A 27,548-nucleotide genomic window follows, 5' to 3' on the forward strand; every position below is an offset into this window, starting at 1 on the left:
AGATTAACTAGAGTTAGTTAGTCGAATCATCTTTGTTTTAGTCAAGCCTCTTTACATCATTGATTTGATGTTCTCTTGGGTAGAGTTTAGGAGTTTCAACTAGAGTTAGTTGATATGTGGGTGCAACAGGGTTGTTGCTTGTTTCTTCTCTTATCTTTGAGATCTGTAGTTGGTTGCTAGAGTTAGCCTAGTTGGGTTATTGAAGTCTAGATCAACTAGAGTTAGTTGGTTTAGTAGGCAATGGAGTTATTACTTAGTTTTCTTTGTAGTAGAGTTGCTATAGTAAGGTGGAAGGAATTAAGAGTTTAATTCCTAAGTTACAAGAAGTTGTAATATGAAGTTCTGCTCCGTTCTGAGTGAAATGGAGTTAGGGTTGAAATTCTGTGAGTACAGGTCGTGGTTTTCACCTCCTTTGAGCAAGGGGGTTTTGTAACATCCGGCAATTTGAAATAACTAAGGAAAAGCTTGAAATTTGGAAATAGTCATTTTTGGAAAACTTTAAAAATCTGGAAATTTGGCAAAGTGTGAAAATCAGTGAGTTTTTGGCAACTTTGAGCAGTCTTAACTCCTAGCTCAGGATGAGTTATAAGTGTTCCAGTTATGGTTGTGAATCTTGTGGAATGATCTTTCCAACGCCACCAAGTTTTCCGAGTTCGTATGAGCGAGTTATGGCCATTGAAAGTTGGGCAGTTGGCAGGGAACCCGTCCGGAAATTCTAAGGGCATTTTGGTCTTTTCCCTAGCCAATTCTTTTGGGATTATATTGTTGTATAGGGCTGATCTTTGGATCATTTTGTCCCATTTTAAAAGAGTAAAAGCTAGGGCTTGAGAAGAAGAAGAGAAGAAAGAGGAGATCAACTAGTTTCGTCGTGGAAATCGTCGTGGGTGATCCCTATCAAGGAATGTGAGTCTTTAGTGTGGGTTGATCCCTTCCCCCACACACCAAACTCATTTCATTATTGAGAAAGGATTGGATATGTTGTTGAAGTTGTTAGTTGTTGTTGATGTTGTTGATTGTGTTGTTGAAGTTCTTGTTGGTTGTGGGACATGATTGGATTGTGTATTTGAGTTGTAATCTCTTGTATGTTGAGGGAATTTAAGATCCTTAGTGGTTGGGATTGGAACCCTTGAAGTTAGGGTGGTTTAAAGTTGAAGAAAAGAGGGAGAAAAGTCGAGTTTTCTAGGCAAGGGGTCGGCGCGTTGCGCCTGCCAGCGCCCCCCAAAAGGGGCACTGAGGTTTTCCCCTTGGGGCGGCGCGCCTCTCAGTATGGCTGCAGTCCCTCTCTGAATTTTATGGTCTGGCGCTCCACGCCTCTCAGAGCGCCAAGAGCGCCAAGTTTTCCTATTCTTTCCATGCTTTCTCATGCATGTTCCTATGTGTTATACCTATGTTCCCTAGTTGTTTCCAACACCCCAAATTGTTTCTAAACATCCCGAACTCATCTTAATATGTGTGATCATACATCTTAAATCCATAGTTCAATTCAAGGCAAGTTAGTATCAAGTTAAAGAGAAGTTAGAGTCAAGTCAAGCAAAGTTAAGAAGTTAGTTCAAGTAAGTTTTCAAAGTTGTTCAAGAGTCTTTATTGAACTTTTTCACTTCATTCTAAGGCTCAAGTTGCAAGTCAAGTAAAGATTAAAGAGTCAAGAGTTCCAAGTTGAGTCATTTCTCAAAGTTATTAGGGAACTATGTGTTCCCAAAGAAGTTTTAAAGAAATGTTTCGACATTTAAACAAGGTTGGAAACTGAGATTTCCAACGGAGCCTTCGGGCTAGTTTTTGAGTAATTATCTCATATCAGCAGGAAGAAATATGTTTTAAAAACATAAGAGCCAGTACATTTTTGGGAGTAGTATCGAGCACCGAATTGGGGGAGTATTCAAAGAACCCACAGCCCCCATAGAACCATGTTAGCCACCATGGGTAGAAAAGGATCATACTTTTTAGATGAATCCTTTTTAGATTAGACTAGTGGATCCATTAGGCAGTTTAGGTCTTATACCTTTGGTCGGGTGTAAGATGCTCTGGCAGCGTGAGGTCGATCGCTGTATCATCATTATAGCTCTCATGTGATGGTTGTCGGTTAGAGAAACTCCCACAACAATTATTGTATTTTCATACACATACATTATTGTATTTTTTTATACATCCGTTCATTGTATTTCTATATACATCTCAGGCTTATTGTGTCTTTATACACATAAAGAGTTTATAGTATATTTTAAGTAGTCTTTCTATATATCGCACGTGTTTTAAATTGTCTTATATTGAAAGAAGTCAGTCAGGTCGAGTTGAGTTGAGACAGGTAAGCTATTCAGTTTCTACCAGATCTCCTTCTAGCCTTTGTTGCTAAGTTCCCAGCTCGCATACTCGTACATTCCATGTACTGATGCCAGTTGGCTTGCATCTTATGACGATGCAGATACAGGTACCCCGGATCAGCATCCTGTACGTCGTTGATCCAGCTGAGCAGTTCAGAGTCAGTGGTGAGCCTCCTTGCTTTCCGGAGGACTCAGTTGTTTTGTATTCTTAGTTTTGTTTTATTAGGATGTTATGGGGTCTGTCCCAACATCCATCTTAGTACTTTAGAGGCTTCATAGACAGACAGTCAGTCAGTCAGTTAGTTTGAGTCTCTCTTTTGGGTATATATATGTAAATATTCTATTTTGAGACTCGAGCTGCCTTTTTGGCTAGTTTTTATCAGTTGGTTGTTTATAACCTTTCTTTACATGGAGTTATGTTGTTGAGTTAAGTTCCGCTGAGTTAAGAAAGCCAGGTCAAGGGTTCGCTTAGGGCTAGAAATGGTCTCCGAGTGCCGGTCCCACCTAGGGTGTAGGCTTGGGGCGTGACAAACTTGGTATCAGAGCACAGAGTTCAAGAGTCCTAGGGAGTCTATGAAGCCGTGTCTGTAGAGTCCTAGTTATCGGTGTGGAGTGCGCCACATCTATAATTTGGAGGCTGCAACATTTAGGAAGATCTCTCATTTCTTTCACACTCATCTCGTGCGTTAGAGTTTATCTCTAAAGAGTTTCTTTCTAATTCCGTGCTTGCGCGTGTTTTCAGATAGCCATGCCTCCACAAAGAGTTGGTAGAGGGTGTCTTCCTAGACGTTATGCTGATGAGCAGGAGTTGCCCTATGCACCGGGAGTGCAAAGATCAAGGGAAAGTTTCTAATGCCGAGTTCAGAGAGGCAATTAGAATGTTGAGTCAAGCTGTAGCTAATCAGATTGGTCAGCAAAGGGGAGCTCGACAGGAAGGAGCTGACACTTCTAGGATCCGCGAGTTCTTGGGGATGAATCCTCCTAGTTTCATGGGTTCGAGCACTACTGAGGATCCAGAGGACTTCATTGAGGAGTTGAAGAAGATTTTTGATGTGATGCATGTGGTAGATACTGAGCGGGTTGAACTAGCTGCGTATCAATTGAAGGATGTTGCTAGAGCTTGGTTCGACCAGTGGAAAAGGGGCAGAGTTGAGAATGCACTACCTGCGAGTTGGGCTTCTTTTGAGGAAGCTTTCTTGGGACATTTCTTTCCTTGAGAATTGAGAGAGGCCAAGGTACGTGAGTTCCTCACACTTAAGCAGGAGACTTTGAGTGTTCAAGAGTACAGTCTGAAGTTCACCCAACTATCCCGCTATGCTCCGGAGATGGTTGCGGACATGAGGAATAGAATGAGTTTGTTTGTAGCTGGACTGTCTCGGTTGTCAAGTAAGGAAGGTAGGGCTGCAATGCTTATCGGGGACATGGACATATCCAGGTTGATGGTCTATGTGCAACAGGTCGAGGAAGAGAAGCTGAGGGACAGAGAAGAGTTCAGAAATAAGAGAGCGAAGTCCGGTAATGAGTTCGGGCAGCAGAAAGGTAATTCAAACCATTTCTCCTTTCAACAAAGGCAAAAGGGACCTGCTCCATCATCTGCTAGAGCACCTGCACCCAGATATAAAGGTGAATTTTATGGCCAGAATTCGAAGCACTTCAGGGCTAGACCAGTACACTCTTTGGGTAGTGTGGCGCAAGAGAGTAGTAAGCCTCGTGCCTGCGCCAAATGTGGTAGGAACCACTCAGGTATTTGTCGAGAGGGCTCCATTGGTTGTTTCAGGTGTGGTCAGAATGGACATTTAATGCGAGAGTGTCCAAAGAATAGGCAGGGTAATGGGGGCAATAAAGCACGGTCTTCTTCAGTTGTTCTACCAGACAGGACGGCACCTAGGGGAGCTACTTCTAGTACCCGCGGAGGAGCAAACCGCCTTTATGCAATCACCAGTCGCCATGAGCAAGAGAATTCTCCGAATGTTGTCACTGGTATGATCAAAGTCTTTGCTTTTGATGTATATGTTTTGCTAGACCCAGGAGCAAGTTTATCTTTTGTAACTCCTTATGTTGCAAATAAGTTTGATGTTCTTCCTGAAAGACTTTGTGAACCCTTTTGTGTTTCTACACCTGTTGGGGAGTCTATTCTAGCGGAAAGAGTCTATCGTGATTGTCCTATTTCTATCAATCACAAGAGCACCACGGCTGATTTGGTTGAGTTAGAAATGGTAGATTTCAATGTCATTCTAGGTATGGATTGGCTTCATGCTTGTTATGCATCGATATATTGTAGAATTCGAGTGGTCAAGTTTCAGTTTCCGAATGAGCCAGTCTTAGAGTGGAGTAGTAGTTCAGCAGTACCTAAAGGTCGTTTCATTTCATACCTTAAGGCAAGAAAGTTAGTTTCAAAGGGTTAGATCTATCACTTAGTCCGAGTTCATGACTCTAGTGTTGAGATACCTCTTTTTCAGTCAGTTCCTGTAGTAAGAGAGTTTCCAGAAGTGTTTCCTGATGATCTACCCGAAATTCCTCCTGAGAGAGAAATAGATTTCGGCATAGATCTTATTCCAGATACTCGTCCTATCTCTATTCCACCATATAGAATGGCACCAGTAGAGTTGAAAGAGTTGAAAGAGCAGTTGAAAGATCTCCTAGAAAAGGGTTTCATTCGACCGAGTGTCTCACCTTGGGGTACTCCGGTATTGTTTTTTGAGAAAGAAAGAAGGTTCCCTTAGAATGTGTATAGATTACAGCCAGTTGAATAAGGTTACCATCAAGAACAAGTACCCTCTTCCGAGGATTGATGATCTTTTCAATCAGCTTCAGGGTGCCACTTATTTTTTGAAGATTGACCTCAGATCAGGTTATCATCAGTTAAGAGTAAGAAAGTGTGATGTTCCAAAGACAGCTTTCAGGACCCTGTACGGTCATTATGAGTTTTTAGTCATGTCATTTGGTTTGACAAATGCACCGATAGCTTTCATGGACTTGATGAATAGAGTCTTCAAACCTTATTTAGATACGTTTGTTATCGTCTTCATTGATGACATACTAGTCTATTCAAGGAACGAAGAAGATCATGCTAGTCACCTCAGAACAGTTCTTCAGACTTTGAAAGACAAAGAGTTGTGTGCCAAGTTCTCTAAGTGTGAGTTTTGGCTCAAGTTTGTGGCATTCTTAGGCCACATTGTGTCCAGTGACGGAATCAAAGTAGATACTCGAAAGATTGAGGCAGAGCAGAATTGGCCTAGACCCACATCTCCAACTGAAATTAGGAGTTTCTTGGGCTTAGCTGGCTATTATAGAAGGTTTGTTGAGGGGTTCTCGTCTATTGCATCTCCTTTGACAAAGTTGACTAAGAAAGTAGTGAAATTTCATTGGTCTGAAGCTTGTGAGAAAAGCTTTCAGGAATTGAAAAAGAGATTGATTACAGCTCCAGTTTTGACGCTACCGGAAGGTACTCAAGGTTTTGTGGTGTATTGTGATGCATCTAGAATTGGTTTGGGTTGTGTCCTAATGCAAAATGGCAAGGTTATAGCTTATGCCTCCAAACAGTTGAAAGTTCACGAGAAGAATTACCCAACCCATGACTTAGAGTTAGCGGTTGTAGTGTTCGCTTTGAAGATATGGCGTCATTACTTGTATGGTGTGCATGTCGACGTATTCACTGATCACAAGAGTCTTCAATATGTGCTTACTCAGAAAGAGCTTAATCTCAGACAGAGGAGGTGGTTAGAATTACTCAAGGACTATGACCTTAGTATTCTTTACCACCCAGGTAAGGCTAATGTTGTTGCTGATTCTTTGAGCAGGTTGTCTATGGATAGTACCGCCCATATTAAAGAAGGAAGGAGAGAGTTGGCAAAAGATGTACACAGACTGGCATGCCTGGGAGTCAGATTTACAGATTCCGCAGAAGGAGGAATAACGGTAACGAGCAGGGCCGAGTCATCTTTAATGTCAAAAGTGAAAGAGAAGCAAGATCAAGATCCCATTTTGCTTGAGTTGAAGGCAAATGTTCAAAAGCAAAGAGTATTAGCTTTTGAACAAGAGGGAGATGGTGTTTTGAGATTTCAAGGCAGATTATGTGTACCTATGGTAGATGGACTTCAAGAAAGGATTATGGAGGAAGCTCATAGCTCCAGATACTCCATTCATCCGGGTTCCACCAAGATGTATCGTGATTTGAGTGAAGTTTATTGGTGGAATGGCATGAAAAAGGGCATTGCAGAGTTTGTTGCTAAGTGTCCAAATTGCCAACAAGTGAAAGTTGTACACCAAAGGCCTGGTGGTTTAGCTCAGAGGATAGAACTTCCGGAATGGAAGTGGGAGATGATCAATATGGATTTCATCACAGGGTTGCCAAGGTCTCGTAGACAGCATGATTATATTTAGGTGATTGTCGACAAAATGACAAAGTCAGCGCATTTTCTACCGGTAAAGACTACCAATACAGCAGAAGATTATGCCAAGTTATATGTTCAAGAGATAGTGAGACTTCATGGAGTTCCAATCTCCATTATTTCAGATAGAGGTGCACAGTTCACTGCACAGTTCTGGAAATCTTTTCAGAAAGGCTTGGGTTCGAAGGTGAACTTGAGTACTGCTTTTCATCCTCAGACTGATGGGCAAGCAGAGCGTACTATTCAGACTTTAGAAGATATGTTGAGAGCTTGTGTGATCGATTTCAAAGGCAATTGGGATGATCACCTACCTCTCATTGAGTTTGCCTACAATAACAATTATCACTCTAGCATCCAGATGGCTCCATGAGAAGCTCTTTATGGGAGAAGATGTAGATCTCCTATTGGATGGTTCGAAGTTGGTGAAGCAGGGTCGATAGGACCAAACTTAGTTCACCAAGCTATGGAGAAGGTGAAAGTAATTCAAGAGAGGTTGAAAACGACACAGAGTCACCAGAAATCCTACATTGATGTTAGGAGGTGGGCGTTAGAGTTTGAAGTAGATGATTGGGTTTATTTGAAGGTTTCACCCATGAAAGGCGTTATGAGGTTTGGCAAGAAGGGGAAACTCAGTCCCCGGTATATTGGACCTTACCGCATAGCCAAGAGAATTGGCAATGTTGCTTATGAGTTGGAGTTACCACAGAAACTAGAAGCGATTCATCCCATATTTCACATCTCCATGTTGAAGAAGTGCATAGGCGATCTTTCATTGATCCTACCGACTGGAAGTATTAAGATCAAGGATAATTTATCTTATGAGGAAGTTCCTGTTCAGATTCTAGATCGTCAAGTTCGTAGGTTGAGAACGAAAGATGTAGCCTCAGTCAAGGTCCTTTGGAGGAACCAATTTGTTGAGAAAGCTACTTGGGAAGCCGAAGATGACATGAAGAAGAGATATCCATAGCTCTTTGAATTCAGAGGAAATGCAGATTAAGGTATTAATTTCCTTCTTTGTGCTCTTCTAATTATAATGAACATGTTGTGGTTGTTGTTGCGTTTGTATAGTTGTTTGTTGGGTGTTGAGTTGATGTTACACCCTTAGCTTTGTAAGAGTAACCTCATTCGAGGACGAATGTTCCCAAGGGGGAGATATTGTAACATCCGGCAATTTGAAATAACTATGGAAAAGCTTGAAATTTGGAAATAGTCATTTTTGGAAAAATTTAAAAATCTGGAAATTTGGCTGTGGAAATCAGTGAGTTTTTGGCCAACTTTGAGCAGCCGTAACTCCTAGCTCAGGATGAGTTAGGAGTAGTTCCAGTTATGGTTGTGAAGCTAATGGAATGATCTTTCCAACGCCACCGACTTTGCTCGATTCCGAGTTCGTATGAGCGAGTTATGGCCATTGAAAGTTGGGCAGTTGAAAGGGAATCCGTCCGGAAATTTTAAGGGCATTTTGGTCTTTTCTCTAGCCAATTCTTTTGGGATTATATTGTTGTATAGGGCTGATCTTTGGATCATTTTGTCCCATTTTAAAAGAGTAAAAGCTAGGGCTTGAGAAGAAGAAGAGAAGAAGGGGAAGAAGAGAAGAAAGAGGAGATCAACTAGTTCCGTCGTGGAAATCGTCGGGGGTGATCCATATCCAGGTATGTGAGTCTTTAGTGTGGGTTGATCCCTTCCCCCACACACCAAACTCATTTCATTATTGAGAAAGGATTGGATATGTTGTTGAAGTTGTTAGTTGTTGTTGATGTTGTTGATGTTGTTGATTGTGTTGTTGAAGTTCTTGTTGGTTGTGGGACATGATTGGGTTATGTATTTGAGTTGTAATCTCTTGTATGTTGAGGGAATTTATGATCCTTAGTGGTTGGGATTGGAACCCTTGAAGTTAGGGTGGTTTAGAGTTGAAGAAAAGAGGGAGAAAAGTCGAGTTTTCTGGGCAAGGGGTCTGCGCGTCGCGCCTGCCAGCGCCCCCAAAAAGGGGCTCTGAGGTTTTCCCCTTGGGGCGGCGCGCCTCTCAGTACGGCAGCAGTCCCTCTCTGAAGTTTATGCTCTGGCGCTCCGCGCCTCTCAGAGCGCCAAGAGCGCCAAGTTTTCCTATTCTTTCCATGCTTTCTCATGCATGTTCCTAGGTGTTATACCCATGTTCCCTAGTTGTTTCCAACACCCCAAAGTGTTTCTAAACATCCTGAACTCATCTAAATACGTGTGATCATACATCTTGAATCCATAGTTCAATTCAAGGCAAGTTAGTATCAAGTTAAAGAGAAGTTAGAGTCAAGTCAAACAAAGTTAAGAAGTTAGTTCAAGTAAGTTTTCAAAGTTGTTCAAGAGTCTTTATTGAACTTTTTCACTTCATTCTAAGGCTCAAGTTGCAAGTCAAGTAAGGATTAAAGAGTCAAGAGTTCCAAGTTGAGTCATTTCTCAAAGTTATTAGGGAACTATGTGTTCCCAAAGAAGTTTTAAAGAAATGTTTCTACATTTAAACAAGGTTGGAAACTGAGATTTCCAACGGAGCCTTCGGGCTGGTTTTTGAGTAATTATCTCATATCAGCAGGAAGAAATATGTTTTAAAAACATAAGAGCCAGTATATTTTTAGGAGTAGTATCGAGCACCGAATTGGGGGAGTGTTCAAAGAACCCACAGCCCCCATAGAACCATGTTAGCCACCATGGGTAGAAAAGGTTCATACTTTTTAGATGAATCCTTTTTAGATTAGACTAGTGGATCCATTAGGCAGTTCAGGTCTTATACCTTTGGTCGGGTGTAAGATGCTCTGGCAGCGTGAGGTCGATCGTTGTATCATCATTATAGCTCTCATGTGATGGTTGTCGGTTAGAGAAACTCCCACAACAGTTATTGTATTTTCATACGCATACATTATTGTATTTTTATATACATCTATTCATTGTATTTCTATATACATCTCAGGCTTATTGTGTCTTTATACACATAAAGAGTTTATAGTATATTTTAAGTAGTCTTTCTATATATCGCACGTGTTTTAAATTGCCTTATATTGAAAGAAGTTAGTCAGGTCGAGTTGAGTTGAGCCAGGTAAGCTATTCAGTTTCTACCAGATCTCCTTCTAGCCTTTATTGCTAAGTTCCCAGCTCGCATACTCGTACATTCCATGTACTGATGCCAGTTGGCTTGCATCTTATGACGATGCAGATACAGGTACCCCGGATCAGCATCCTGTACGTCATTGATCCAGCTGAGCAGTTCAGAGTCAGTGGTAAGCCTCCTTGCTTTCCGGAGGACTCAGTTGTTTTGTATTCTTAGTTTTGTTTTATTAGGATGTTGTGGGGTCTGTCCCAACATCCATCTCAGTACTTTAGAGGCTTCATAGACAGACAGTCAGTCAGTCAGTTAGTTTGAGTCTCTTTCTTGGGTATATATATGTAAATATTCTATTTTGAGACTCGAGCTGCCTTTTTGGCTAGGTTTTATCAGTTGGTTGTTTATAACCTTTCTTTACATGGAGTTACGTTGTTGAGTTAAGTTCCGCTGAGTTAAGAAAGCCAAGCCAAGGGTTCGCTTGGGGCTAGAAATGGTCTTCAAGTTCCAGTCCCACCTAGGGTGTAGGCTCGGGGCGTGACAAACTTGGTATCAGAGCACAGAGTTCAAGAGTCCTAGGGTGTCTATGAAGCCGTGTCTGTAGAGTCCTAGTTATCGGTGTGAAGCACGCCACATCTCTAATTGGCCTGCATCTTATGACAATGCAGATACAGTTACCCCGGATCAGCATCCTGCACGTTGTTGATCCAGCTGAGCAGTTCAGAGTCAGTGGTGAGCCTCCTTGCTTTCCGGAGGACTCAGTTGTTTTGTATTCTTAGTTTTGTTTTATTAGGATGTTGTGGGGTCTGTCCCAACATCCATCTCAGTACTTTAGAGGCTTCATAGACAGACAGTCAGTCAGTCAGTTAGTTTGAGTCTATCTTTTGGGTATATATATGTAAATATTCTATTTTGAGACTCGAGTTGCCTTTTTGGCTAGTTTTTATTAATTGGTTGTTTATAACCTTTCTTTACATAGAGTTATGTTGTTGAGCTAAGTTCCGCTGATTTAAGAAAGTCAGGCCAAGGGTTCGCTTGGGGCTAGCAATGGCCTTCGAGTGCCGGTCCCACCCAGGGTGTAGGCTCGGGGCATGACAGGTTTCCACATAAAATCCTTGTGCTTGATTTACTTTGAGTTGTTTATTTTCCGAATTATTATTCTGTCGAGGAACCTGATCCAGTGATCACTAGTGGACGCATACATTCTATCAAGAGACTATAGGCTTTCGTTAAAGTAAAAACTTTAAGAATAAGTATTACAAGTTCTAACAAGAGTTTTTTGTTCTCAATACATAATAATAGATTTCTATCAAAACCCAACAAAATATAAAGTAAAAAAAAAAGGTAGATTTCCTTCAATAAAATCAATTTGAAACAGACACGAAATATCAATCACCCGAGTTTCTCTCTTTTTTTTAGCAAATTTACTACTAGACATTGTCTAGCGGCCTTTTATTAGACATAAACAAATATCAATAGGGATAAGTACAAGCAAGGGGGCTAGACCTTACCTTACTAATCCTAAGGACCTAACTTCTACTACCTAACAAGCATGAAGAAAAATAAGAATTAGAGAGAACTAAGTATTTTGTGATCACCATAGAGTTTGTAATACATTCCATGATGATATTACAAATGAGGATGCTTAAATAATGTAAAAATATGTCAATCAAGAAGAAGGTTGAGTTATCAACCTCAAACTTTCTAATTGATTGCCCATCAAAAGTAATTGGAAATATTTTTCTCTTGTCTTCTTCTTCAAACATATTCAACAACACTTGATAATTCATACCTTCTTTAAGGATTTATTGGATCTTGTTGAACCTAGTGATACTGTCAAATGGTTTTTCTTTGTCTGTCGCATCGGTAAGTGCCTTGGAACAAACTCCTCAGTCATTTTACCGTCCCAAACAGTCTTCTTTTCATTATTTTGATTCTCTCCCACAAATTCGTTCGATCATTCTATTTCGGTTTTAAGTCAACGATTCTCTCTACAATTATCATGTTAAGTTTTCTTTTAGTTAGAAAGTCAGAATCTTGCAAAGGAATAAGAATAATCAATTTTTCATCATGGAAAATAACAATCTTCATTCAATGTAATTTCGATACGAGTTGAGGTCAATTTTGCATGTCTATTTTGATCCTTCTTTTTAGATACAAATAAGTATCTAAATTATCTTTTGGTCGTCTCAAAATAGAAAAATAGTTATTCTATTACTATGTTAAATTATCTTTTTCACATTGCATGCACAATGAATAAATGTTTTCATATATTTGGATAATAATTCTCACGGTACTAGCTGATCATATTACGAACTACTCGTAGCACCGATGATGGCCAAAAAATCTTTTCCGGCTTGTTGACCATCATCAAGATCAACTGTTCTTTTGAAGCTTTCGATGGTGATCCGAGCCGCTTTTCTATCTCTTTCCCGCTGCGAGTTGACTTTGCCTTCTTGCAACTGCTTCTCCCGGAGCTTAGCTTTCTTCTTCCCCTCTTCTCCATTTTCACCAAGAACTTCTTGTTCTTTTTCATGGAAAGCTGCACCAAGAAATGTGCCTCTTGGTTCCACAGTTACTCCCAAACACGTGCACTCGTGGCTGAAAGTTTGGAGGTTGCTCAAAACCAATTGCCCAAAAAATATTCTAAGAATAAAAAGAAAGAAGGAAAATGTTTTCTTTTCTTTTGTTGGTTGTGTTAGCATTCACAAAGGTACTACTTATATAGGAAATTTCTTTAGGAGTTATTGTAGAGTCAAGAGTTAATTTTGATAACGCATTGTGAATGTTAATGGCATTAAAGGCCATTACATCACATTCTATAGAAACTCGGCAAATTATATATTTCTATCAAAGCCTAGACATCATTGTACAGGCCGGTTAGCTTTTCCTTTTAAATTTGAAGAGGAGACTAACTTCATCTGAAGTTTCCAGAGGAAAATGGAATAAGTGTTTACTAATCAATGATCTAGTTTCCCTTTGAGTACTAACATAAAGTCACAAAAGTTGATATCCAAAGGAAGTTTTGGTAGATGTGTACCCATGTTGAGGTGCCGCGATCAGTAGTAACATAATTGCTGGGTAATGACAACTGGATAAGCTTTCTAGCTCCCAAATCTGTATTCAAAATCTACAAATCATGAGATGCAAAGTTGTATTTTCTGTAAGAATTAAATTATATTGAATGCATTAAGTTTTTAAGTGAACTTCAGCAAGCTGGTGATATATTACTTATATAGGCATTATCCAAACAACTTGTTCCAATGCAGGGAATTTGTTCCAAGCCTATTAGAATTTTGGCTCTGTTTGGAGCATCTAGTCAAATGGCCTATTTGTTGGTGCAAGTACCAGAACTCATTCTGTATCCATTATGGGCAACCCATCCCAATTCACCATGAATTCATCTTTCATTTTGATCCATATAGTTGGAGGCTTCATATTGTTTACAGGTTCAGAACCATGACTAACATTTTGATCCATACAGCCAACTCCTAATGGAATAGGACAATCTGAAGAAACCAAATACAACTTGGTCCTTAAGAGAATTATTCCCCGAGGTTAATGAATTATTTCCTCCTAGAATAGAACGATCTTACTCACCGGTGTATCGGTACCTAAAATCACGGTGTCAACAAACCACTCAAGAGTAGTAAAGTACACTTAAAATACTAGATATAATAGTAGAAGAAGAAGTCCAGAAATTCATTGTTGAAAAATTAGAGGAACCCCTCTATTTATAGACAACAAAGGGTAGTGTGAACGGGTGCTTATTGTGCCTTATCGGAAATGTCACAACCCTTTGGAAAAATCACAACCTTGCGAAAAAGTTGCAACTTCTCATAAAAATCATATTTTTTCAAAGTCACAACTCTTCATGAAAGTCGTAACTTTTCATTAAAGACACAATTTTTCATAAAAGTCGCAACTTTTCATTAAAAGTCCCAACATTTCATTAAAGTCACAATTTTTCATTAAAAGTCCCGACATTTCATTAAAGTCACAATTTTTCATAAAAGTCACAATTCTTCATTAAAAATCAAAACTCTTCATTTTCCATTCACACCTTTTAAAATTCAATAATGACAACAACACCAAACTCAGTGTTGCCATGAAATTTAGCATCACGAGATGTGCAAACTTTGCACTATAGAGAAGATGAAAACAACTTTTTCCTTCTTTGTAGCACTACTCTTAACTAATGTTGATCACTTATTCTCTTTTGCAAATAAAGTTTTGTATACCTATTTCGGAAACCCTCTGGCTAAAAGAAAAAGTGTTACAAATTTTCAGTGAATCTGCCTATGGAATATGAAGAAGAAGTAGAAAAATTTATGCGAGTAAATGTTCAATCTATATAATTTTTTTGGCATGAGTCGACAAAATGAGCTGCCATCAACCCTTTGCATAGCTTCAATCAAGATGCATGTGTATTGACATACTAAAATATTTTAATTTTTCTATTGTAATATGTCTTTGTTTTTGTTTGCAATTTTTTATTTCTTTTTTTGGCATTGACATTCATTAGGAGCTGAATCCCACAATCAGTAAGTTTATATTTATTGGTAATGTATTAAATATATGAAATAAAAATGTTATACAAATAGATGGAGTGATGGACTACAATCATGTCTGAGCTTGTATGTTTCAAATGAATTTTGGTGTAACTTATTATTTACCAATATTGATGTTGCTTATATTACTTTAAAAAATGTGTATCGATGCAAGGGATACACGTATAGAGCACGTGTCCAGAACTAATATTAACTAGAAACTTGAATCTTGTGCTACTTTCAACTTCCATGAATGAAGCATACAAATGTAAAATACTGCAGCCTCTTAATTGATGGTAATTAAACCACATTTTGATAGCAAAAGGAATGAACTTTAATTAATACATGAAAAATCACACCAGTAAAAGCGATTAGTTGATAAGTATCAAGGACATTACAACATACATATGTCCAACTTGACCAAATTTGATTTTACAAGAATTGTTTAGCTAGGATGCAGCATAGACTAAATGTACCAAAAGGCCAAATCAGATTCATCAGCAATTCTTTACACCACCTTTACGACACTGATGTCATCACAACTGCTTGTTCGTTGCTTGCTTGAATATCTTTGAGGAACAAAACGATTGTTCCCCACTCGTCCCGCCTTTTCCTTTTACTTCTTTTTCTTTTCCATTTCAATTCGTTTATGCTTAAAATATCTCTATCTTTGTACCACTCTGTTCCAATACAATAAAAATATAACATTAAGCACATTGTGATATAATCAATACTCAAAAGACATTAAAATTAAGCACTAAATGTTAGACAAATAATGGTGAATATATATATGTACTTTTGGTGAACATCAAGAATCCTAAATGAAGAGTCTTTCTTCTTTTGCATTTATTTCAGAAAACCTTTAGCTATGAACTTCATGGTTTTTCCGAGCAGAAAATCAATTAACCCAAAAACAAACAATGAGTAAGAGTTGAATGCTTTGATAATTTCCTTATTTCCAGGCATGTCACATTTAATTGTAATCACAGAATAATGCAACATCAATCTTACTTCTAATTTAAGCATGTCTAATACAAATTCATACCACCATTTACAACATAATCTTCCTCTAGTAGTCTTGGGATCTGAAATGAGAACTGATCCAGCTTTGCACTTTGTGTTGCATCCTCCGGATATTGCTCCAAGTACCTGCGAAGAAAGACTATTAAGCAACACCACAACATAAAATGCAAATGATGTACATGTTCCCTATTATCACCGCACGCAATTTAGACCAATCAAAGAAAGCATTAGGAAAAGAAACACATTCCGAAAATCAGGTTTAACTTGATAATATGAACATACTTTTCAACTTCAATTTTGGAACGAAGCTGCTGATTAGCTGGCGAATTATAATACCTGTAAATCATGAAAAGAAACTAATTAAGAACTACGACATTTATTTTGCACATTAGTGCAAGGGTCCTAGCTTACAAGGAAAGCATCAATTATTGTTCTACGTATTAACAGTAAAATGAATAGTGAAAAAGATGCAAGACATACACATCAGCAATTCTGGTGTCTCTTTTTGTTCTGAATTTTATAATACGTTCCCACCCTGGAGGAGGCTGAGGAATATTAGGCGCATCAATTGCCCACTTGAGTCCGCTTTCATCTTCAGTGACATCAGGTGGATCATCACATTTTTTATTAGAATGCCATTCACGAGTTGTTTCACAATAGAAGGGCCATTCCAAAATGCATTCCCTTACTTCTTCGTACTTTTCCTTTAAAGGAATGTACCTCCATTTGTAACATCTTGCACACTCCACAGCGAATTCCCTTGGAGAATTCGGAGGCTTCATATTGTTTACAGGTTCAACACCATGACTAACATTTTGATCCATACAGCCAACTCTTAATGGAATGGGATAATCTGATGAAACCAAATACAACTTGTCTTATTAGATAACTCCAGTAACATGAGTAAAAAAAGGTAAGTACAATAGAAATAATGTGTTGATCCGATTTAACCATAGATGTTGATCGGTATGTGCTCATCTTAAAAGCAAAACCTATTGTTTGGATATACATATTTAAGACCTAATCGATTGAAAGATAACACCTTATAATAGTTAGGGAAAATCTTGCATTTAATGTCATCAAGAGAAGATGAAACAATCTTTGCATCTAAGTAATCTATAGCCAATCTTTTTGAGACACCTTTTTTTTTGTTTGCAGAAATGCCCAGAAAACACAAATTATACACAATAATATTATAAATCTAATAAAGCAACATTGCTTAGACAACAAATCTAAGGAGAACTAATCACAAGCACAAATGAAAAGAAAAGGATAAAAAGAAGATACCCAAGTCAGAAAGTAAATTAACGATGAACCAACAAACTATTTTCAAAAATTTCCCGAATAACTTTTATACATAAACTATGAATGAAATATATGTCTTAGTTCTCTTTATCCTTAAGAAACTAAGTGAGACATATGTCACGCCCCGAGTCTACACCCTGGACATGGCCGACACTCGAAGACCATTGCTGGCCCCAAGCGAACCTTTGGCCTGGCTTTCTTAACTCAGCGGAAACCTAACTCAACAGAATAACTCCATGCCATGCAAGGACATAAAACAACTTAAATGATAAAATCTGGCCCAAAAAGGCAACTCGAGTCTCAAAATAGTATATTTACATATATACATAGATGAGAGACTCAATACTAACTGACTGACTGTCTATGAAGCCTCTATATAACACTGAGATGGATGTTGGGACAGACCCCGCATCATCCTAATAAAGCAAAACTGAAGAAAACAAAATAACCGAGTCCTTCGGAATGCAAAGAGGCTCCCACTGACTCTGGAGTGCTCAGCTGGATCAACGGCGTGCTGAATGCTGATCCTGGGTACCTGCGTCTGCATCATAAGATGATGCAGGCCAACTGGAATCAGTACATTGAATGTACAAGTATGAGAGCTGGAAAGGTAAACAACAACTTAAGCTTGAAAGTAGTACAAAGGAACTCTTACCTTGACTCTGTTCAACTCATGAATAACCGAACTCAATATAAAGCAATAAGACAGATGCAATATATAAAGCTTGTAAAACAGTGTAAACAACTTAGTTCGTTAAGGATAAAACGATAACAAACTCAACTTTACTTATATAAAAGTAATATAACTTTTGTGGGAGATTCTTTAACCGACAACCACCACTATGAGCCCTAGTGATGATACAACGTTTTACCTCACGTTGCCCAAGGACCATCCTATACCTTGCCATGATATAGGACCTTACTTTACTTAGTGGATCCACTAGCTTAATCTTACGTGATCATCTAAAAAGTATGACCCGTTAAATCCCATGTTTGGCTACATGGTTCTTATGGAGAGTTGAGTTAACATGAACTCGCTTCCCCAATTCGGTGCTCAAAACTACTCCCAAAAATACTTTGGCTCATAAGTGTTTTAAACACAAACTTCTTTCTTTTAGTTTGAGATAATTGCTCAAAACTTAGCCCAAAGGCTCTTTTGGAAATCATAGTTCCTTTCTTACTTCAAATGTAAAAACATTTATAAACTTTTTTGGGAATTCTTAGTTCCCTAATAACTTTTGAGAAATGAACTCAACTCTATACTCTTTACTCAACTTGAAACTCTATACCCTTTACTCAACTTGAAACTTGAGCCTTAAAGTGAAGGTAAAATGTTCAATAAAGACTTTTGAAAGAAAACTTTAAAGACTTGCTTCTTAACTTTTAAACTTGACTCTAACTTCACTTGACTTGGATCCTAACTTTCCTCGAATTGGATTATGAATTCAAGGTGTATGATCACACATTTATGGATGAGTTTGGTATGTTAAGATGTACCTTAAAGTATTGGAAACAACTATAAAACATAGGTACTTTAATTTACCAAGGAACGTGTATGAAAAAGTGGGGAATGAAAGGTAAAGGGAAGGATTGGCGTCCTTGGCGCTCTAAGAGGCGCGGGGCGCCAGCCCTCAAACTTCAGAGGGGCCTGCTAGGCGTTCTGCCAGGCGCGCCACCCCAAGGGGAAAGTTCAGCGTCCCTTTTTGGGGTGCGCTGGCTGGCGCGACACCCCAACCCTTTTCCCCCAAAAATCCGACTTTTTCCTCTTGATTCTTTCCAACTCTAAACCCTCTCAACCTCAAAGGTTCCAGCAGCAAACACATAGAATCATAAAGACCCTTAACATAAAATAGATTCAACTCAAAATCACAATCGGAAACATGTACTAAACCAACAAGAAACTTCAACAACACAACCACAAGAATTCAACAACCACAACAAATCTTTCTCGGAATTAAAAACGAGTTTGGCGTGTGGGGGAAAGAACCAGCCCAACAGTATGATCTCACATACCTAGTAGGGATCACCCCCGACGATATCCATGACGATCTTGACGAAAATCCTTGCTTCTTCTTCTCTTTCTCCTCTTCTTTGTCTCTTCTCTCCAAAACCCTAACTCTTACTTTTAAAAAGGCAAAACTGATTTAAAATCAGTCTAAAACCTTAATATAACCAAAAGAAATGGTTAGGGAAAAGACCAATTTATCCTTACAAATTCGGACTAAACTGCCCTGTGCGGCTGTGCCAACAGCCCAACTTCCAAAGGGCATATAACTCACTCATACGATCTCGGAATCGAGCAAACTTGGCAGCGTTGGAAAGATAATTCCAAGGGCTTTCCAAAAATAACTGAAACTACACCTAAATCATCCTGATCTAGGATTTATTACCGTTCAAAGTTGACCAAAAACTCTTTTTTTTTCATACTCAGTAAATTTCCAGATTTTGAATTTTTCCAAAAATGACTAATTCCAATTTCCAAGCTTCTTCATAGAAACATGCATACAAGAAGTGTTGTAAATCTTACGGAAAATACCTTCTTGACGAATACTTGTACCGAATTCACCAAAGCTTGTACTTCACCAATAACTCTTATAGGAAATTCTAATAGCTTGAAGAGTGTCGAAAGACACTGTAACATCCGACAATTTGAAATAACTATGAAGAGACTTAGAATTGGAAATAGTCATTTTTGGAAGGAATTCAAAAATCTAGAAATTTGGTTAAGTGTGGGAAAAAGTGAGTTTTTGGCCAACTTTGAGTAGTCATAACTCCTAGCTCAGGATAAGTTAGGAGTAGTTCCAGTTATGTTTGGAAATCCTTTGGAATGATCTTTCCAACGCCGCTATGTTTTCTCGATTCCGAGTTTGTATAAGTGAGTTATGCCCTTTGGAAGTTGGGCAGTTGAGAGGGAAATTCGTCCGAAAATTTTAAGGGTATTTTGGTATTTTCCCTAACCAATTATTTTGGTTATATTGTTGTGTTAGACTGATGTTTTAGATCAGTTTGTCCCATTTTAAAAGAGTGAGAGTTATGGTTCTTGAGAGAAGAGGAGAAGAAGAGGAGAAAAGAGAAGAAGAAGCAAGGTTTCGTCAAGGATCGTCGTGGATATCGTCGGGGGTGATTCCTACTAGGTATGTGAGTTCATAGTGTTGGGGTTGGTCCTTTCCCCCACACTCCAAACTCGTTTGATTTTCAAGAAAAGATTGGTTGTGTTGTTGAAGTTGTTGGTTGTGTTGTTGATTGTGTTGTTGAAGTTCTTGTTGATTTGGGACATGATTTGGTTGTGTTTTTGAGTTGAATCTCTTGTATGTTGAGGGATTTTATGATCCTTAGTGTTTTGGATTGAAACCTTTGAAGTTAGGGTGGTTTAGAGTTGGGAAAAAGAGGAAGAAAAGTCGAGTATTCTGGGGAAAGGGGTGGCGCGTCGCGCCTACCAGCGCGCCCCAAAGGAGCTTCTGAGCTTTCTCCCTTGGGGCGCCGCGCCTAGCAGTGCACCCCAGCAGTCCTTCTGAGCTTCGAGGGCTGGCGCTCCGCGCCTTGCAGAGCGCCAAGGACGCCAAGTTTCCCCATTCTTTTCATACTTTCTCATGCATGTTCCTTGGTATTGTACCTATGTTTCATAGTTGTTTCCAACACTCCAAAGTACGTCTAAACGTCAAGAACTCATCCATAAATGTGTGATCATATACCTTGAATCCACAATCCAATTCAAGGAGAGTTAGGATCAAGTCAAAGTGAAGTTAAGGGTCAAGTCTAGAAGTTAAAGAAGTAAGTCAAAGTAAGTTTTCAAAGTTGTTCAAGAGCCTTTATTGAATGTTTTAACTTCGTTTTAAGGTTCAAGTTTCAAGTCAAGTAAAGAGTGTCGAGTTTCAAGTTAAGTCAAGAGCCTAAAGTTGAGTTCATTTGTCCAAAGCTATTAGGGAACTAAGTATTCCCAAAGAAGTTTATAAATGTTTTTTTTTTTTACATTTGAGTAAGAGGGGAACCATATTTTCCAAAAGAGCCTTTGGGCTAAGTTTTGAGTAATTACCTCAACTAAAGCAAGATGTGTTTAAAGACACTTATGAGCCAAAGTATTTTTGGGAGTAGTATTGAGCACCGAATTGGGGACACGAGTTCATATTAACTCAACTCCCCATAAGAACCATGCGCCAACATGGGACTTGACGGGTCATTCTTTTTAGATGACCACGTAAGATTAAGCAAGTGGATCCACTAAGTAAAGTAAGGTCATATATCACAGCAAGGTATAGGATGGTCCTTGTGCAACGTGAGGTAAAGCGTTGTATCATCACTAGGGCTCATAGTGGTGGTTGTCGGTTAAAGAATCTCCCACAAAAGATATATATATTACTTTTATATAAGTAAAGTTGAGTTGTTATTGTTTTATCATTAACGAGCTAAGCTGTTTACACTGTTTTACAAGATATTTATATATTGCATGTGTCATTATTGCTTTATATATTGAGTTCAGTTATTCATGAGTCGAACAGAGCCAAGGTAAGTGTTCTCTTGTACTCCTTTCAAGCTTAACTTGTTGTTTAGCTTTCCAGCCCGCATACTCGTACATTCCATGTACTGATGCCAGTTGGCCTGCATCTTATTATGATGCAGACACAAGTACCCCAGATCAGCATCCAGCACGCCGTTGATCCAGTTGAGCACTCCAGAGTCAGTGGTGAGCCTCTTTGCTTTCCGGAGGACTCGGTTGTTTTACTCTCTTAGTTTTGTTTTATTAGGATGTTGAGGGGTCTATCCTAACATCCATCTCAGTATTATAGAGGCTTCATAGATAGTCAGTCAGTTGGTTAGTTTAGAGTCTCTCATCTATGTATATATGTAAATATTCTATTTTGGGACTCAAGTTGACTTTTTGGCCAAATTTTATCAGTTAAGTTATTTTATGTCCTTGCATTGCATTGAGTTATGCTGTTGAGTTAAGTTTCCGCTGAGTTAAGAAAGTCAGGCCAAGGGTTCGCTTAGGGGCCAGCAATGGTCTTCGAGTGCCGGCCACGTCCAGGGTGTAAGCTTAAGGCGTGATAGACACTGTCCTTAAGGATATTTCACCCGGTATAGGTGTATCTCCCAGATTCAACAAGCTCTTCTAGTATAAAACTAGGAGCCAGAAACTAACAAAGATTCAATAGAAAGAAAACCAACATAAGGATATATTAGAGAACAATTGTTATCTTGTATCCACTCTTTCTCACCATCAGTAAGAATTAGATTTATATAGGAAATTAGTAACCTCTCTAATATGTCAACGGTTGAAATAGTCAAAAGCCATAAAAGGCATTGAACACAATTAATTTTAGCAAAGAGACGTTTGGTAATTGCCATATTATGACAGAAAATAATGACTAATTAAAGGATAATAATAATGGCAATAGAATATTATTAATGGAGAGAAAATATTTAGGACATAAAATAATATTCTCTTTCAAGTATAATAGGAAATAAAATAATTCCTTTTGAGATACTAGAATCATTTTTCCAACATTTCCCTACATATCTCAAATGGAATATTAAGGAATATAATGATATAAGAAGTCTTGCTGGAATTTCACATATGAGTCTAATGCATCGAATCTGGCGTCCATAGACTGTGAACCAGACCTAGGAAGAACAAAATAAAACTTACAGAACAATTGGTGAAGTTTGGAACTTCTATGAACAAATAATTCTTTGTAAGTCCAGTGTCATATTCTATCACATAAAACTCACACAATCTTTGTCGTTATCACGGTTTTGCGCTTAGAGGTCATGCGCGTGTCCTAGTATTCATGAGTGCTCTAGAAATCTATCACAATTTCATAGAAGCGCGCGACACCACTTCTCACTCATATAGGTCCAATCATCAAGTGTATCCTGCAGAGTAATACACCACCTATAAAGGATATGACTTGGATTAAGAGCTTAACTCAACCTCACTTTGCCTTGCAGACTGTTGCACTACATTCACACATCATAGGAGGGACATACTTTTATAGTGCTTACTTTATCAACTACTGACTTGTTATTACCCATATGAACTTAGTTCATGGGATCTCCAATTTCATAGGTTGGGTTACCATCATTATTGGTCTTCTCAAATTGACTAAAGTCTTACTCCCCTCGTTGTTTTATTTTGCTAGTGAATTGATCAGATTCACCTTCGACTACACATTATTTATTTACATAAATAATTCATCTCACTGCAATATTTTAATCACATTGTGTCTCAAACACATGTATCTAATTTAGTCACATAAAAATTGGTTTTATTCCAATTGGAATACACACTAAGAGTTGTCTTAAGAACTTAGTCTCATCGCCAATCAACTCCACAACAACTAATTCTAATTAATTGTTTTTATATTATGGCATTCACAAAAATGTACCCAACTTCTGTTACCTTTTTCATCATATATTGTACCCTTTTTGTACAACAAAATATCCAATTTATTTAGTATTGTACTTATTGTACCTCTCATGTATTACCAAAGACTCTTTTCAAGATAATGTATCAAGAATCAAAATCATTTTCAACAACAAGAACATTGGAAGTATTTTCACTTTTTAAAACTCAGCAATACTTTATTTTAGTTTTCCCAACTCTGACATTGCATTCAATCAAATCACAATTGATTAACACAAATATGTATATGCAACATTTATTAGCATACAATCCAAAATCTTAAATTCGGTTTTTCCTTTCTTAGGATAATGTAGCACAACCTTAGAAAGACACCCCTACACTTTCAAATATTTCATAATAGAGGGATACCTTTTTCAATGTTCATAAAATTTCAATTTTGTATGCCACAATAGCATATTAAAATATATCAGAAGTCTTTATTTTTATTTGGGAAAATGCATAAGCATCCCCCCAGCCTATGCCCAAAATCCCTGAGACACACCTAACCTTTACTAAGGTCCTACTACCCTCCACCCCCGAACTTATTTTATATATAATTTTCTACCCCTTTTCGGCCTACGTGGCACTATCTTGTGGGCCCAGCACGTGTTGACAATCTTTTCAAGGATAGTGCCACGTAGACCCAAAAGGGGTAGAAAATTAATTAAAAATTAAGTTCGGGGGGTAATAGGACCTTAGTAAAGGTTAGGTGTGTTTCAGGGATTTTGGGCATAGGCTAGGGGTACTTATGCATTTTCCCTTTTTATTTCTCAAGAAAAAAATTACTTTAGCATATCTAGAGAAATAGTCAATAAACGTAACACAATAACATTTGTCACCTTTACTCATTATTATTTATACAAGTCCCACAAAAAATTTGAAGAGTTATTTGAACAATGTAAATACTCTAAACACAAGCATATAATTTTATTTTATTTCTAGTATGCACAATTCCAACACAAACTTCATACTTCAAGTTAACATAGAAATAATACACTCTGTACTATTAAAGTAAAACTAATTTAAAAAAATACAAGTTTAAGTTCATGTCATAATTCAAGTGAATCAATAACGTAAATGTAATCACTAGCATTTTCATACTGAACAATATTGAACACAAAAAAATCATACTCAACATATCATCACTGTCTATAATAACATTTGTTAACACATTATCAAATTCAAATAAACATTCATTCAATCTTTTCTCATAAATCCATAAGCATCAATCTAGCACAAATATTAAAATCATGCACCATCTCAAATAATTTCAATATTTTCATATGTGAGTAAATAAGAAGAGCTTTTCCATTCCAAGAACTTGAGTAGTTCTAGAATCACCAACATATATAAATTTTTCTTCTTTTCTAATTTGGGAAAACAAAATAATTTTAGTTAGCATAAATGTACTCAACATTACAAAAATCTAACACCCAATTTCTCACTTTCACATATTAGCCACAATATTCGCTTGATAAATGACCACAACAATTTACATCATCCGCTTAGTCACATTTATTTTTACTTAGCGAGATTATCATTTCTCAGAATCTTCTCAAACATAGAAAGATATGATGACTTAATTCGCCACACACAAATTCAATAAAAAATATGAACATATAATATCATCACATACCTTATTAGCTTGAACTCACAAAGATTTAGTCATTCTCTGCAATAATGATTTATCTGTCTTGCCTCTTCAGTCCAAAACCAGCAACATCCAAGTGAGAAACATTAACCTCAACTAAGTGGGCACCTTTGGGCCAACCAGAATTTTCACTTGGAATTCCACTAAACCTTTCTTTCTCTTCCTTTTTTCTTTTGTTTTCATTGCATACATTAACCATCTTAAAAATTAACCATAACACAATTTCTTTATCCAAATTCAACTTTCTGCCTCTCTTTTCACTTTAAAATATACTTTAACAAATTTAAATAATTTCTTTTTAATCGGCACGATACTATTGTAAATAACATTCCAAGCAGTAGACAAACATCACGAGGAAATTTGAACAAAGGGCTTGAATGATACAATCTTTTAATATTATTTTTTGGGGGAGGGAGATAGTATTTTTCGTAAGAAAAAAGTTTAAAATATCCTTAAGATTGTTGTAAATCTTACGGAAAATACCTTCTTGACGAACACTTGTACCGAATTCATTCCGAAGTAGATCATGTATTATGCTTTTATGTCACCATGGGTGGAACACTTTTTTTAGCATGTAATCAATCTTGATTAACTAACACGAAATATGTTGGAACTACATGTCATTATAAATTGGAACAAATGGAATAGAAAGCAAACAAACAAATTTGTTAAATAGGGCACGCTAGGCTAAACATTCAACATCAACATGAGGGATGAACCAAATAGGAGCTCGTAGAATCCTCTGTAACTTGTCGAGATCAACGGGATAGTAACAGGATGAAATGCTTCTTTCTTTGTAGTCATAGTTCAAGAAATTGGGTGGTTGAAAGAGCAAAACCGGTATTGGAGCCAATGAAGAATGCACGATCACCAAGGGTATCGTGCAAGTATTGAAGCTCGACATGATCATCGTTAATGAAATCAAGTTTGAAAACATCAAAAACTAGAGTCTGGTAAGGATATTGATCATCCATATAGTCCACAGGCAATAAAAGAGACTCATTTTCTTGATCAATGGCAGTAGCAGTGTAGCGTGTAACAATAAAAAGCTCGTGAGTTTGATCGTCGTATACCAAGTAATAGTATGCCAACAATAGAGTGACTTGCGCTCAAGGTCATCCTCATCCTCTAAAGAAATAGGCCAATCATTACCAAGCCCAAAATTTTCACTCTGTATGAGAAACCTCTTAATTGGATCGTTACGAAGATCCCAAACTTCAAGCTCTCTAAGGTGGGTGAGAGCGAAAAAAAGTTTCTTTTGACGGTGGAAAACAATTTGAGTATATTGTCGTAGCAGTCCATCTATGGCAATCCAACAATTGGCATCTCCAGGCCTCCTGCAGAAGGTGAGTAGATCATAGTGACCATAAATCACCATTCCTACACAGTCATCATCATCAAGAGAGGACGACACAACAATCTTTTTGATTAAGTATTTAGAAAACTGTTGTGGGGTACGAGGGCAGGATTGGTAGTCAAGAAAGCTTTCTATTAAACCAGATTGGCTGTTCCGAATGACGCCTTTAACATCAGGAAGAGTTTCAACAGATGGAAGGTTGATGTTTTTGCCAGAGATTTGATTAAATAGAAACATTTTACAGTCTTTTTGTTGTATATAGCAAAGCCAGCCCTAAAATAACGGGAGTCTCCGTCAGGCCCTAGTTGGCTCTGTTCAACCTGTATGACATCGCCTTCCTTAAGTCTGTAGAATTTGAAAACAGGGCTCGCCAGCGGCAACATCAACCAGGGAATCACTGATCTTTTTGACAAAGAATGGGCTCCAATTATTGCCATTGGAAGGGAAGAGCTCGCCATGAATGAATGAATTCATTGAGAGGGGCAAACAGAAGGATAATTTATAGATTGAATTTAAACATGTAGTCTACTAGGATTAGGATTACTCCGCTGTTTTGACGAATTAGCGATCGATTTTTGTTAGCTATTAGCGACCAAGTTTGTAACTAAATCCAAGTTTTTTTTATTGAACATTCTTCTTCTCATCTTCTCTATGAGTTATTGTTTCTACTAAATATAGAGGAATATTACTGAATATTCCATGCATTAAATTGTAGACAAAACAAACGTTAAAAAAATAATCCTAGTAGACTAGAGATGTTATTTTGGAGCTGATTTTAAGTTTTTATGATTTAACAAACTTCGTGTCATACCTCGAGGGTACCCCTAGATGTAACACGGGACCTAAGATCACAAGTGACCCCAAGCTAACCATGAGTCTGGACTATCACAAGCATACTGAAATATAACTAAAAAAGCGGAAGCATAACTGTAAAGTGAGTCACAAGTAAAAGAATCTCAAGTGAGAATATAACTGAATGTCAAAGGGGAAACAACCCAAAACAACTTAATACTGACTCTATGTCTCATTGCCTCTATTACTAATGAGCTGTTAGGACAAGTCCCCAGCTAACTCTAAAAATACTAAAATAAACTAACTAAACCAAGCATAAAGAAACGTCCTCAAACTATGAGGACTCACCACCGAAGCTGGTGTCTGAACCTATATCATAAAATGATGTAGCGCAAAGTATGCGTCAGTACTTGGTATGTACTGAGCATGCAGGATATATATACCAAGCTGAACAATGATATAACAGAGCAATATAATAATGAACATTGAAATAGACTGTTGTCACGCCCCGAGCCTACACCCTGGGCGGGACCGGCACCCGGAGACCATTTCTGGCCCCAAGCGAACCCTTGGCCTGGCTTTCTTAACTCAGCGGAAACCTCAACAGAATAACTCGATGCAATGCAATATTACAAAACAACTTAACTTATAAAATATGGCCATAAAGGCAACTCGAATCTCAAAATAGAATATTTAC

The 27,548-nt window shown here is 37.9% G+C and overlaps 1 protein-coding gene across 1 annotated transcript in view; it reads left to right on the forward strand.

The window, feature by feature from the left end:
- LOC125858923 (uncharacterized protein At4g15545) overlaps window positions 1-26,993 on the forward strand; it is a 954,564-nt gene extending 927,571 nt beyond the window's left edge. Inside the window, exon 10 of the mRNA XM_049538700.1 lies at window positions 26,984-26,993. The gene's annotated coding sequence lies outside the window, so the exon portion shown is untranslated. The remainder of the gene's footprint in view (window positions 1-26,983) is intronic.
- The last annotated feature ends 555 nt before the right edge of the window (window positions 26,994-27,548 follow it).

Source organism: Solanum stenotomum, chromosome 1, assembly GCF_019186545.1.
Source record: "Solanum stenotomum isolate F172 chromosome 1, ASM1918654v1, whole genome shotgun sequence".
NCBI lineage: Eukaryota > Viridiplantae > Streptophyta > Magnoliopsida > Solanales > Solanaceae > Solanum > Solanum stenotomum.